Source organism: Pelobates fuscus, chromosome 3, assembly GCF_036172605.1.
Source record: "Pelobates fuscus isolate aPelFus1 chromosome 3, aPelFus1.pri, whole genome shotgun sequence".
In the NCBI taxonomy this organism is placed as follows: Eukaryota; Metazoa; Chordata; class Amphibia; order Anura; family Pelobatidae; genus Pelobates; species Pelobates fuscus.
Genome location: NC_086319.1, coordinates 33,647,696 through 33,660,988, shown reverse-complemented (window position 1 = coordinate 33,660,988; position 13,293 = coordinate 33,647,696). Strand labels below are relative to the sequence as shown.

The following is a 13,293-nucleotide window of genomic DNA, read 5'->3' as shown; positions in this document are numbered from 1 at the left end:
CTCTCCAGGTAGGGAGGCTGGGTGGACATTTAAGCATTTTGTAAAAATGTATGTTTGGGAGTGTATGTGTGTGTGTGTGTGTCTGGGAGTGTTTGTGTGTGTGTGTCTGGGAGTGTGAGTTTATGTGTGTGTGTCTGTTAGTGTGTTTGTTTGTCTGTGAGTGTGTGTGTGTCTGGAAGTGTGTGTGTTTGTGTGTGTATGTCTTTGTCTGTGAGTGTATGTATCTTTGTTTGTGAGTGTGTGTCTGGGAGTGTGTGTGTGTGTGTGGCTGTTAGTGTGTTTGTCTGTGAGTGTGTGTTTTTGAAGTGTGTGTGTTTGTCTGTTAGTGTATGCAAGTGTGAGTATGTGTCTTTGTCTGTGAGTGTATGTATCTTTCTCTGGGAGTGTGTGTGTCTGTGAGTGTGAGCTTATGTGTGTGTGTGGCTGTTAGTGTGTTTGTCTGTGCGTGTGTGTGTCTGGAAGTGTGTGTGTCTGGAAGTGTTTGTCTGTGAGTGTCTGGAAGTGTATGTGTGTGTCTGTGAGTGTGTGTATGTGTCTTTGTCTGTGAGTGTATGTATCTTTGTCTGTGAGTGGTTTTCTGTGAGTGTGTTTGTCTGTGTGTCTGTGAGTGTGTGTGTATTTGTCTGTGAGTGTATTTGTGTGTGAGCCTGTCAGAGTGTGTGCGCATGAATGTCATCAGTATGTGTGTGTGCGTGCGCGCGTCTATCCATACAAGTGTATCTTTGGGGGGGGAGGGATCTCGGGTGAGTTCCCACACTTTTCCCCCCAGGACTTGACCCCTGCCAGAAAGACTTCCTTATCAAATGTACGAACACATCTTAGTCCCAGCATCAGTGAGTGAGCTGCTTTTAATTCACAGCCTGACTGCAGACAGTTGGAGAAACCACAAACAGCTAATGATGTCCTTATTATATGTCTCACTTGGTGTCCACTTCTTCTAATGCAGGCTGCTTTGCTGTTCAGATAATTCTGTTCTGTCAGTGGCTGAGCTGTGTGCATACATTTGATAATGAAATATTTTTCTGGAATGAGGGGGTGTCAGGGCCGGCCCAAAACATTATTTATAGAGAAAGGATATTCTTCATCCTTTCTAGATAAAGAAATAGATTTGATTAAGAAGAAAAAGAGGAATGAATTTCTCAAAACAAAAAATAACCATACTAACCAAAAGGAAGAACTTGGCTTTTCTTTTATAACCCAATATAACGCACAAGCTTTTAAAATACAGAAATTATTAAAAGACACTGGCCACTTTTATTAATGGACAATTTTTTACAGGATATAATACCTCCAGCCCCCAAAATTATTTTTAAGAAAAGTAGAAATTTTAAGAACATATTAGCTCCGAGTACGTTTAGACGTAGTGAAAAAGAAAAAACGATTTTAAAAGGGTTTTTATAAATGTGGCAAGTGTAAAGGGTGTCAATTTTTACCCCCAAAAAGTTTTAAAAGTAAACAAACGGGTAAATGCTTCGAAATAAATGATTATATTAATTGCAAAACAGATTTTGCTATATACCTATTAACATGCGGATGTGGTATGCAATATGTGGGGAGGACAACCAGACCCTTAAAAACAAGGTTTTTAGAACATTGTAACAATATTAGAAAGAAAATCACAACACATTCTGTACCTGTCCACTGTAATGCATGCCCTGCTTTTAATTTAAAAAAGAATTTGTGCACTGGCTTAGAACGGTCACTTTAGATGAGAGAGGAGGGGACGCAACTGTGAGATTAAGACAGAGGGAAGGGTATTGGATATTCACGTTGAAAACTTTAAGCCCTTTTGGACTCAACGTGGATTTTGACATGGTTTGTTTCCTATAATACCCTCTTTTTAGAACATCCTTTTATATGTGGTATATATTTTTTATATTTGTATTTTTTTAATATATTTTGTTATATTTTTATATCATTAGATGTTTTTTATTCCACATATCCCTCTGCCCTTTCCCATAGAATAGAAACATAGAAACATAGAATGTGACGGCAGATAAGAACCATTCGGCCCATCTAGTCTGCCCAATACATCGGAACATGAAGAGAAGCCGGCAATCAACAAACACGGAAGTAATTCACATCATAGCAGCATTCATGATCGGATTTCCCTGAGGAAGTCCGTTTGAAGGACCAAATGCATAGGGCCAGGAGAGAAGGACATAGTGACTTTTTATTTATTCATTTGATTGTATTTTTTCTGTTATTCATTTTTATTATCTGTTTTGTGGACCAAGAAGCTGCTATATAGTTACCGAACTCAGAGGATCAAGTTTCGCCATACCCTGAGTCTGGACACACATCCTATCATATGCAAGCTTAAAGAATCCACGTTGTAAGTGCATTTTGAAAATAAAGCTATTTAATTTTTAAAGGAATACACTATGTTTGCTTATCTCCTTCCATTTTCCATATGGTTTATGGATTGAAATTACCACAGAAGGTTCATACCCTATAAAGAAACCTTTATGTGCCTGCTACAAGATATTATCTGTGAGTTACTCTACATTATCTGTAATTCATCACAGATTCTTCACATCACTCCAGCTCTATCTCAATTGCTCAGATTGTATTTGTATATATATATATATATAAAAAAAAATTAAATAATTTCCTATATGTCCCCAAGATATAAACTTACATATGTTTCTGTGTTATAAATATTAGCACGATAATATGCCTTGATATACTGCTTGAACTATTGTGATCGTTAAAATATTGGAACATGCTAGTCTTATGAAATGTTATATCCTGTTGTACTATCTTGATTAATAATAAAATAAAAAAACATTTGAAAAAATAAAAATAAATGTCTTTTCAGTCAAAAGTTTATGACTAAAAATAAATTGAAAATTGCTGCCAAAATTAACATTGGTGAGTGCAATATTATATCTGGGTGTAAAGTAGATATGCAGCTCAGAGATAAGCGGTAGTGAAGAGATAGATAGAACTTATCTCCAATCAGAGATTGTCTTATCGCTTACTACTTCAGTGACAACCATAAAAGGTTTATATGCAACAAAATGCAAAACATACTGTATAAAACAAAACTATACATGTCTATGGGATTTATATACATCACTTTCATGTTTAATTTTTTTTCAATGTAGAGGATAATCAAATGAATGTTATATTGCAATTAGAAGGTCTCTTACATAGCGACAGGCCTCACCTTTAAATTGTAGTGTATCTATACGTGCTTGCATTTTTATTTCTTGGTACTTTCCAACTCAGATAGTACCAAAGGTCCCTAATATGCATGCAGGGTACTTTAGGGGAAAATCTAAACGTCATCAGCAACAAAGCGACTTGCAGCTTATTGCGTTAAATAATTAACAGGTCAAGTTCTCCCACTTTCTGCTGTTAATTACTGCTTGAAAAGTCCCCCTTTACAGAGGTTCCCACTTAAAGGACCACTATAGTGCCAGGAAAACAAACTTGTTTTCCTGGCACTATAGGGTCATTTGGTCCCCCTAAACATTTCTCAATGCTTTCCTATGGATGTCCAGCGTCTTCTCACTGTGATTTTCACAGTGAGAAGCGCGGAAGCGCCTCTAGCAGCTGTAAATGAGACAGCCACTAGCGGCTGGATTAACCCTCAGTGAAAAATGAGTTGCAGGGTTAAAAGTAGAGGGACCTGGCTGCAAAATGACACAGAGCACTGTGATTGGATGGATTTCAAGCCATCCAATCACAGTGCTCTGTGTCATTTTACAAGCGTGGGAAAGTTCTTTGGAATTTTCCCACGCTTGTAAAATGACACAGAGCACTGTGATTGGATGGCTTGAACTCCATCCAATCACAGTGCTCTGTGTCATTTTACACAGCGTGGGAAAGTTCTTTGGAATTTTCCTACGCTGTGTAAAATGACAGAGAGCACTGTGATTGGATGGATTTCAAGCGTGTCATTTTACAAGCGTGGGAAAGTTCTTTGGAATTTTCCCACGCTTGTAAAATGACACAGAGCACTGTGATTGGATGGCTTGAAATCCATCCAATCACAGTGCTCTGTGTCATGTTACACAGCGTGGGAAAGTTCTTTGGAATTTTCCCACGCTGTGTAAAATGACACAGAGCACTGTGATTGGATGGATTTCAAGCCATCCAATCACAGTGCTCTGTGTCATTTTACACAGCGTGGGAAAATTCCAAATAACTTTCCCACTGTCAGGGTACCTGTTGTCTCTACCTCTGTGGAGGTGAGACACTTGGACGTTCTTCCTCGCAAAAGGGTTGAATCACTCGTTCCTCGCGGTTCCCTCGGTCATTTACACGCCGGCCGCGAGGGATCCACTTCCTTTTATGACTCGGCGTTCAGTAGACGACGTCATGACGACAACCCAACCCGATCTGTCAATCAAGCCCCAAGCACGAATGAGGATTCGTCGGGGGCGTGATTACCTGTTTGGAACCAGGGTATATAATAGGGCTTTCTACATTTGTTCATTGCCCTGTCGTGGTTCTAGCTTGTCTAGTCACTCAGTGCTCTTGTATTCTGTTAGTTTCTTTGGTTTTGACCCGGCTTGTCTGTTCTACCTCGTTTACCTCTATTACCCTTTGACTCGGCTTGTCTCTCGCTTACCTGCTCTCTCGTTCCCTCGACCTCGGCTTGTCTCTAGACCATTCTTTACTTACTACTTACGTTAGTCCGGCCATTCTAAGGTCCGGTATACGTACCCTGTACCTGTTTGTACTCTGCGTGTTGGATCCCTGTCCCGATCCTGACATTACGACATGGCCAATGGATCCTGCAGGTACAAACACTCAGGTTGGTCCTTCCGATTCTAGATTTGATGCCATGGATCACAGAATGGACCAGATGGCTCTAGCGCTGCAAGCTTTATTATCTCGATCTAGTAATCCACCGGAAGAGATGCGAGCCACGTCCATCTCCTCTGTAAGTTCAGGTCTAGAAGTAGCCATTGTAGGTGCTTCTTCCCGTATTACACCTCCTGTACGTTATGGTGGTTCTCCGGAGAAGTGCCGTGGTTTCTTAAACCAAATTGGTATTCATTTTGAATTACAACCTCGCTCTTACCCTACAGATAGGGCAAAGGTTGGATTCATTATCACACTCCTCATTGATAAGGCTCTGAGATGGGCCAATCCTCTGTGGGAGAATGATAACCCGTTAGTCTATAATTATAATGCCTTTGTCGCTGCTTTTAGAAGAACTTTTGACCCTCCAGGTAGAAAGGTCAATGCAGCTAGATTACTATTGCGCCTTAGACAAGATAACCAAACCCTTGTGGATTATGCACTAGAGTTCAGGTCTTTGGCGGCAGAAGTTAAGTGGAATGAACAGGCCTATATAGACGTATTTGTAAACGGATTATCTGATGTAATTCTAGACGAGGTGGCTACTAGAGAGCTTCCTGAAAATTTGGAGGATTTAATTTCTTTTATTTCTCGTATTGACGAACGTTTAAGAGAGAGACAGAACACTCGAGATAATATTCGTAGACCTTCCTTTAAACTAGCTCCTTTATTTCAAAGTCCTCAAACCACTATCCCAGTTTTTTCTGAACCTATGCAGATAGGCAATACTCGCCTCTCAGAAGAAGAGAGACAGTACAGGAGAAAGGAGGGGTTGTGTATGTATTGTGGAGTAAGAGGGCATCTTCGCCTAAATTGTCCTAATCGTCCGAGAAACGCTCGCACCTAAGTTTCTCTAGAGGACAGGCCTTGGGTGTTTCTATTTTGTCCTCTATACACAACTATAAAGATCACAGGCTTTTACTACCTGTTTCTTTAGCATGGGAGAAGGGAGTAATAAAGACTATGGCATTGATAGACTCCGGAGCTAGGGGAGATAACTTCATGGGGTCAGGGTTGCCAGGACAGGTGTTTACAGAAAGTCTCACCACTTTGCGTAGGTAATACACCGGTTAACTCCACCCAGTCTACAGACTTACAAATACCATCTCGGTATATAGATCTAAAGGCAGTCTTTGACAAGAAGAATGCTGATACTTTACCTCCACACAGGTCCTTTGATTGCAAGATTAATCTCCTACCTGGTACTATGCCTCCGAGGGGCAATGTATATCCTTTATCCACTAAGGAGAACTTAGTCTTAGAGGAGTATATCCGTGAGAATCTAGACAAGGGATTCATTAGGAGATCATCCTCGCCTGCCGGGGCCGTTTTTTTTTTTTGTGAATAAGAAGGATGGCACGTTAAGGCCTTGCATTGATTACCGAGGTTTGAATAAAATAACTATCAGAAATGCATACCCAATCCCTTTGATTACTGAGCTCTTTGATCGTTTAAAGGGTTCCAAGATTTTCACCAAGTTAGATCTCAGAGGGGCGTATAACTTGGTGAAAATTCAGCAGGGAGACGAGTGGAAAACAGCGTTCAATACTCGATATGGGCACTATGAGTACACGGTAATGCCTTTTGGGCTCTGTAATGCACCGGCAGTATTTCAGGATCTGATCAATGAAGTTCTTAGGGAATTTCAACAGGATTGTGTTATTGTATATTTGGATGATATACTAATACACTCTAGAGAAATTGAGACCCACCACAGACAAGTCAGAAGGGTATTGCGCAAACTCCTACAACATGGGTTGTACTGCAAATTGGAGAAATGTAGTTTTGACCAATCTCAGATAAACTTTCTTGGTTACGTGATTTCTGGGGAAGGCTTTAAAATGGATCCGGATAAACTCCAGTCTATTTTGGATTGGCCATTACCCAGGGGTCTCAAGGCCATTCAGAGGTTTATTGGATTCTCCAATTATTATAGGCGCTTCATTAAAGGATACTCTTCCATTATTGCTCCTATTACCAATATGACCAGACAGGGGGCTGACACTAAGACTTGGTCTACTGAAGCTCTCGTTGCCTTCAAGACACTTAAGGAACTTTTTGCTTCTGCACCAATTTTAGTTCACCCCGATACAACTTTACCTTTCCTACTCGAGGTAGACGCCTCAGAGACAGGTATAGGTGCCATCTTGTCTCAAAGGTTAGGCGTGGATAAACCATTACATCCATGTGTTTTTTTTTCCAAGAAACTATCTGGGACTGAAAGCAGATATGATATTGGTGACAGGGAACTACTAGCTGTTATCATGGCTTTAAAGGAGTGGAGACATTTATTGGAGGGGACCTTGCATCCTGTTACTATTCTGACGGATCACAAGAACTTGTCTTATATTGGGGAGGCCAAGCGCTTATCCGCCAGACAAGCTCGTTGGTCCTTGTTCCTCACCCATTTCAATTACGTACTCACTTATAGACCTGGTTCTAAGAACTCTAAGGCCGATGCTTTGTCTCGCCAACATGAACCTTCTACTATATCTGAGACGGTTTTGTCTTCTATAGTTCCCAAGTGCAATATTATCTCCAACACTAGCCTCAGGATTCATTCTCCGTTGCTTGCCGAGATTATGAAGCTACAACATCTGGCTCCTAGACAGAGTCCTGAGTCACGGTATTTTGTTCCTGCTGAACTCCAACTAGAATTGCTACAATGCTTTCACAATAGTAAGGTGGCTGGGCATCCTGGCATTCGTAAGACATGCTCCTTAATAGCCAAAGATTTCTGGTGGCCCTCCTTACGTAAAGATATTAGGGATTTCGTCGAAGCATGTGAGGTCTGTATGAAGACTAAACGACCTCAGACGCTTCCATGTGGGCTTTTGCATCCCTTGGAAATTCCCGAGAAACCATGGACCTGTTTGGCTATGGACTTCATTGTCGATTTACCTGTTTCTAAAAAACAGACTGTGATTCTCACGGTGGTTGACAGGTTTACTAAGATGGCTCATTTCGTGCCCTTACCTAAACTTCCATCTTCTCCTGAATTGGCTGAGATATTCGCTAAAGAGATATTTCGTTTACATGGGATACCTTCCGAAATTGTTTCTGATAGAGGTTCCCAATTTGTTTCCCGTTTTTGGAAGTCATTCTGCTCTCAAATGGGTATCAAATTGAATTTCTCTTCTGCCTATCATCCCCAGTCTAACGGAGCTGCTGAACGCACTAATCAAAAGATCGAACAATATTTGCGTTGTTTCGTTTCCGAACACCAGGACGATTGGGTTGGTCTGATTCCTTGGGCAGAGTTCGCACACAACAATCTCGTTTGTGATTCTACTCGTTCTAGCCCCTTTTTCATGAATTATGGCTTTCATCCCTCCATTCTTCCCTCGGTTTCTCCTTCCCAAGGAGTACCGTCGGTTGATGTTCATGTTGCCAATTTGAGGAAGTTGTGGGATCAGACTCGACAAATTCTTCTGCATAATTCCATGTTGTTCAAGAAACACGCTGATAAACATAGAAGGGCGGCTCCAGTCTTTGTTCCAGGGGACAGGGTATGGTTGAGTACCAAAAACATTCGCTTGAAGGTTCCTTCTATGAAATTCGCTCCTCGTTACATTGGACCTTACAAGGTCCTGACTCGAATTAACCCAGTTGCGTATCGTCTGGCTCTTCCATCTGCCTTACGCATTCCTAACTCCTTTCATGTTTCCTTGTTAAAACCCCTAATATGTAACAAGTTTTCCTCCACTGCATCCTCTCCTCGCTCTGTTCAGGTTGAGGGACAAGAGGAGTATGAAATCAATTCCATCATCGATTCTCGTATCTCCCGGGGGAAGTTACAATATCTGGTTGATTGGAAGGGATATGGTCCTGAGGAGAGGTCTTGGATACCTCAGGAGGATGTGCATGCGCCTCGCCTCTGCAGGGCTTTTCACTCCCGTTTTCCATCTCGTCCCGGTTCCTTCCGCCCGGTGGGCGTTTCTGAGGGGGGGGGGGGTACTGTCAGGGTACCTGTTGTCTCTACCTCTGTGGAGGTGAGACACTTGGACGTTCTTCCTCGCAAAAGGGTTGAATCACTCGTTCCTCGCGGTTCCCTCGGTCATTTACACGCCGGCCGCGAGGGATCCACTTCCTTTTATGACGCGGCGTTCAGTAGCCGACGTCATGACGACAACCCAACCCGATCTGTCAATCAAGCCCCAAGCACGAATGAGGATTCGTCGGGGGCATGATTACCTGTTTGGAACCAGGGTATATAATAGGGCTTTCTACATTTGTTCATTGCCCTGTCGTGGTTCTAGCTTGTCTAGTCACTCAGTGCTCTTGTATTCTGTTAGTTTCTTTGGTTTTGACCCGGCTTGTCTGTTCTACCTCGTTTACCTCTATTACCCTTTGACTCGGCTTGTCTCTCGCTTACCTGCTCTCTCGTTCCCTCGACCTCGGCTTGTCTCTAGACCATTCTTTACTTACTACTTACGTTAGTCCGGCCATTCTAAGGTCCGTATACGTACCCTGTACCTGTTTGTACTCTGCGTGTTGGATCCCTGTCCCGATCCTGACACCCACGCTGTGTAACATGACACAGAGCACTGTGATTGGATGGATTTCAAGCCAGCCAATCACAGTGCTCTGTGTCATTTTACACAGCGTGGGAAAATTCCAAAGAATTTCCCCACGCTTGTAAAATGACACAGAGCACTGTGATTGGATGGCTTGAAAGCCATCCAATCACAGTGCTCTGTGTCATTTTACACAGCGTGGGAAAGTTCTTTGGAATTTTCCCACGCTGTGTAAAATGACAAAGAGCACTCTGATTGGCTTAAACCCACCAATCAGAGTGTTCTTAGCCTAATTCCAGGGCGGGGCAAGGCTTTATAAGCCTTCCCCCGCCCTGCGGAGCTCAGTCTGCGCGGAGCCCTCCATGGGTGATGATGGATTATTTTTTTTGCGCTCGGGTTTTTTCTTTTTTTTTGTCAGGTTTTTTTTTGCGCTCGGGTTTTTTATTTTATTTTTAGTTCAACGGGTATGATGGATTTTTATTTGGCCTTTTTGGGGGCTGAAGAAAGAAGATTTTAGAAAAAAGAAGACGTCAAATGGAAAGTTTAATTATTTTTTTTACAGGTTAGTTATTTTATTCCCCCCTCACTATTTTTAGGGTGAGGGGGGTAGGTAGGGGATAGTTTGTTTTGGGTGGGGGGGGGGTGACTAGGGGCTTGGGACCCCTAGTAACCTATATTTATTTAGGGCCCCCACACACCGCTCAGGGGTGGGGGCCAGGGGGGAGGACAGTAGGTCCCCCCCCTTATTGTTTTATTAGGGCCCCCACTCACCGCGCAGGGGTGGGGGCCAGGGGGGAGGACAGTAGGTTCCCCCCCCCTTATTGTTTTATTAGGGCCCCCACCCACTGCACAGGGGTGGGGGCCAGGGGGGGAGGACAGTAGGTCCCCCCTTATTGTTTTATTAGGGCCCCCACCCACCGCTCAGGGGTGGGGGCCAGGGGGGAGGACAGTAGGTCCCCCCCCCCCTTATTGTTTTATTAGGGCCCCCACCCACCGCACAGGGGTGGGGGTCAGGGGGGAGGACAGTAGGTCCCCCCCATCTTTATTTAGGGCCCCCACCCACCGCGCAGGGGTGAGGGCAGGACACCAGCCGCGCAGGGGGGGGGTTATTAGGTTTTTTTGTTTTTTACAGTGAGCAGCTATAGGCTGCTCACTGCTTACTACACATGCCCCTACTCGCGATATAGCGAGTAGGGGCATATTATTTACTAATACTAAGTAATCTTTACTTAGTATTAGTAAATTTGGCTGAAAGACCAATTTAGGTATTTCAGCCTTTTAGTAGATAGCTCCCTGATACCGTGGGAATTTGGGAGTTATCTACTAAGCGGCTGCAAGATGCAGCCGCGGCAATGAATAGGATCGGAGTTTCATTCATTAGAATGAAATTCCGATACAAACAAAGTACCAAATTGCATCCTAACACCAATGGAGAAACAGTGCTCATTCTGTTAGGATGCAGTTCGGCAGTTTTGCCGGCGTTCTTTCTAAGTGACAGCACGTTCGGCAATACTGACAGTAAGCATTGTGGGAACAGGGAGGAAAGCTAGGGGTCATGGGAAAATTGCTCTGACCAGCGGAAATGAAGCACACTTTGCTCCTCCGCTGGTCAGAGCTGGTCAAGCGGAGGAATCCTCCATAAGGCAAAGAGTCCCTACTTTGTCTTATGATTTTAAAGAAAACTAAAGAAGACAGGAAGAAAAGAATAACAGATCCCGAGAGAGGGGGAGAAGAGGAAGAGATTGAGGAAAGGTAAGTTCGGCATGACAGTGCCGCTTTAAATGTGTATAACTGGAGTCTGTTATGTAAACCCCATGTACCAGGGTCATCATATGCTAGGTTTGTAGCACCAACCAATAAGTAAATCCTAATTCTGGCTTAATTGATTTGAAAGGTGAGCAGAACTGCACATTTTATAAAGGTGAAGGGGGTGACGTTTTAATTTAGTTGTATGTTGTTCCAGCCATTTCTATATAATAATATACTGGAAAATTATGAAAGTACAATTAAACTACATTACATTAGAAAACAAACCTGTAAATGTATTGATTACTTGTTTTATATATATATATACAGTGGGACCTCGGTTTACAAACGCCTCGGTTAACATAATTTTCGGTTTACAAATGAAAATCCATTGAAAATAATGCCTCGGTTTACAAATTTGTTTAGCAATACAAGGCAAGTTTCAGGTTTATAGCACCGCCCCCTGCATGCTGGAGCCTGTGGGTAGCACATGGCGTCGCGTGTGGAGATGTTGGTGCGGCTTTTGCATCGAGTTTTGGAGCCATTCTGGAAATTGTTTGCAGTTGTTTTGGGACTTTTTGGTGCATTTCTGAAGCTGTGGAAAGGTAGGGATCTGAGATTCGTCATTTGCATGCCTTTTATTGTGTGTTCTGCATTGTGGGTTGGTTTCCATGTCAGCTCATATTGACTTTTTTTCTCACCTCCAATACGGATTAATTGGTTTTCAATGCTTTTGTATGAGAAACCGCGTTTTGGTTTACAAATTTTTCGCAATAAGAAACGTCTCGGAGAACGCATTAAATTTGTAAACTGAGGTCCCACTGTATATGTATATATATATATATATACATACATACATACATACATATATACAATGTATCCATTGATGACATTCTATTCTATACCAAGAAAACTGTAAAAGTAAATAAAGCAATTAAAGTAAAATAAATCTCCATTTTGGACCAACAGTACATCAATGCTCATGTATTTGTGACCGGGTTATGTGATTGGATGAAAGATGAAACTTGGATTTTGTGCAATGTGTAAGACATTATGACAATCACCTTTTTGCTTTTACTAAAACCAAGAAGTCCTGCTGTTATATCTTAGCATACATGTTGTAATTCCTGATCAGCCTGTTTGAAGACTAATTGTATATTAAAGGTCACCTGTAGAGCCCACAAGCAATACAAGCTCCTGGACATTACATTCAGAGTTGGACCTCTTTGACCTATCAAAAACAGCTGGGTATAGACCTGATCTGTAGTTTAACATATGGGGGGGGGGGGGGGATATATTTTACTTTGTAAGTCAGATAGCAGTAACAATTCTATTTACATGAAATACATCCAGATCCATACAACTTTTTCAAACTCAGCTGAATATAAAAGAAAATGAAACATCTCGTGAAAAGAAGGTTAACACAAACTATAAGTAACGTTTAATGTTTTATTTAGTGATGCTAATTCCTGGGAAGTGACTGACCCTTTTAATCTGATATAATCAGATGTTGTAAATTACCCTGACAGTCTGTATATATACTTTGTAGCTACAGTCTCCAATAATCACTATATGAAACTGAATTTTCTTATGTTATCAGTCCAGAACCCCCAGCATTACTTTTAAGTTAACAGCATATACAGGTACATTTGCTCCCCGCCCCATATTTTTTAAAAAACACAAAATAATTAGTTTGCAATTCTATACTTTTACCTTAGGAGCTTCTTCTTGAAACTGTAGGATCACCTGTCGTTTCTCTCCAGTTGTATACATTTAAATTAAACCTAATAAGAAAGTAACAAAACGTGGCTTTAATGCAGTTATGCACCATCCTTTATAATTGGTTGACAATACAGGAATGTTAGAACTGTTTATTATACCTGGTTCTCATAGTGCTGTCTCCTGGCACCAAGTTGCCTTAGAGATGTTACTCCACCCAGAGATTAAACAGAATATCAATAGTATACGCACATAGAGCTGCTTAGAATAAAGCATATGGGACTATATCAAGTACTGTTACATTAGTGTCATAATACATAAGAACTAACAGATTTTTCACTAAAGATGTGGAAAATTATTTTTGGGTGGGAGAATGTTTATAATTTCTGTTTTGTCACTAGGGTTTGAACGTGCCCCGTGGCAGTATGTGAAAATCATATTCAAGTGTGATCATGGGTATAGAAATCAGAGTACGGGGGTGATCCAATCCAGA

At 41.9% G+C, this 13,293-nt stretch overlaps 1 protein-coding gene across 1 annotated transcript in view; it reads right to left on the bottom strand.

Annotated features, from left to right (window-relative positions):
* LOC134602220 (uncharacterized) overlaps positions 1-12,933 on the bottom strand; it is an 81,881-nt gene extending 68,948 nt beyond the window's left edge. Inside the window, exon 1 of the mRNA XM_063446882.1 lies at positions 12,795-12,933. The gene's annotated coding sequence lies outside the window, so the exon portion shown is untranslated. The remainder of the gene's footprint in view (positions 1-12,794) is intronic.
* Positions 12,934-13,293: the final 360 nt, after the last annotated feature.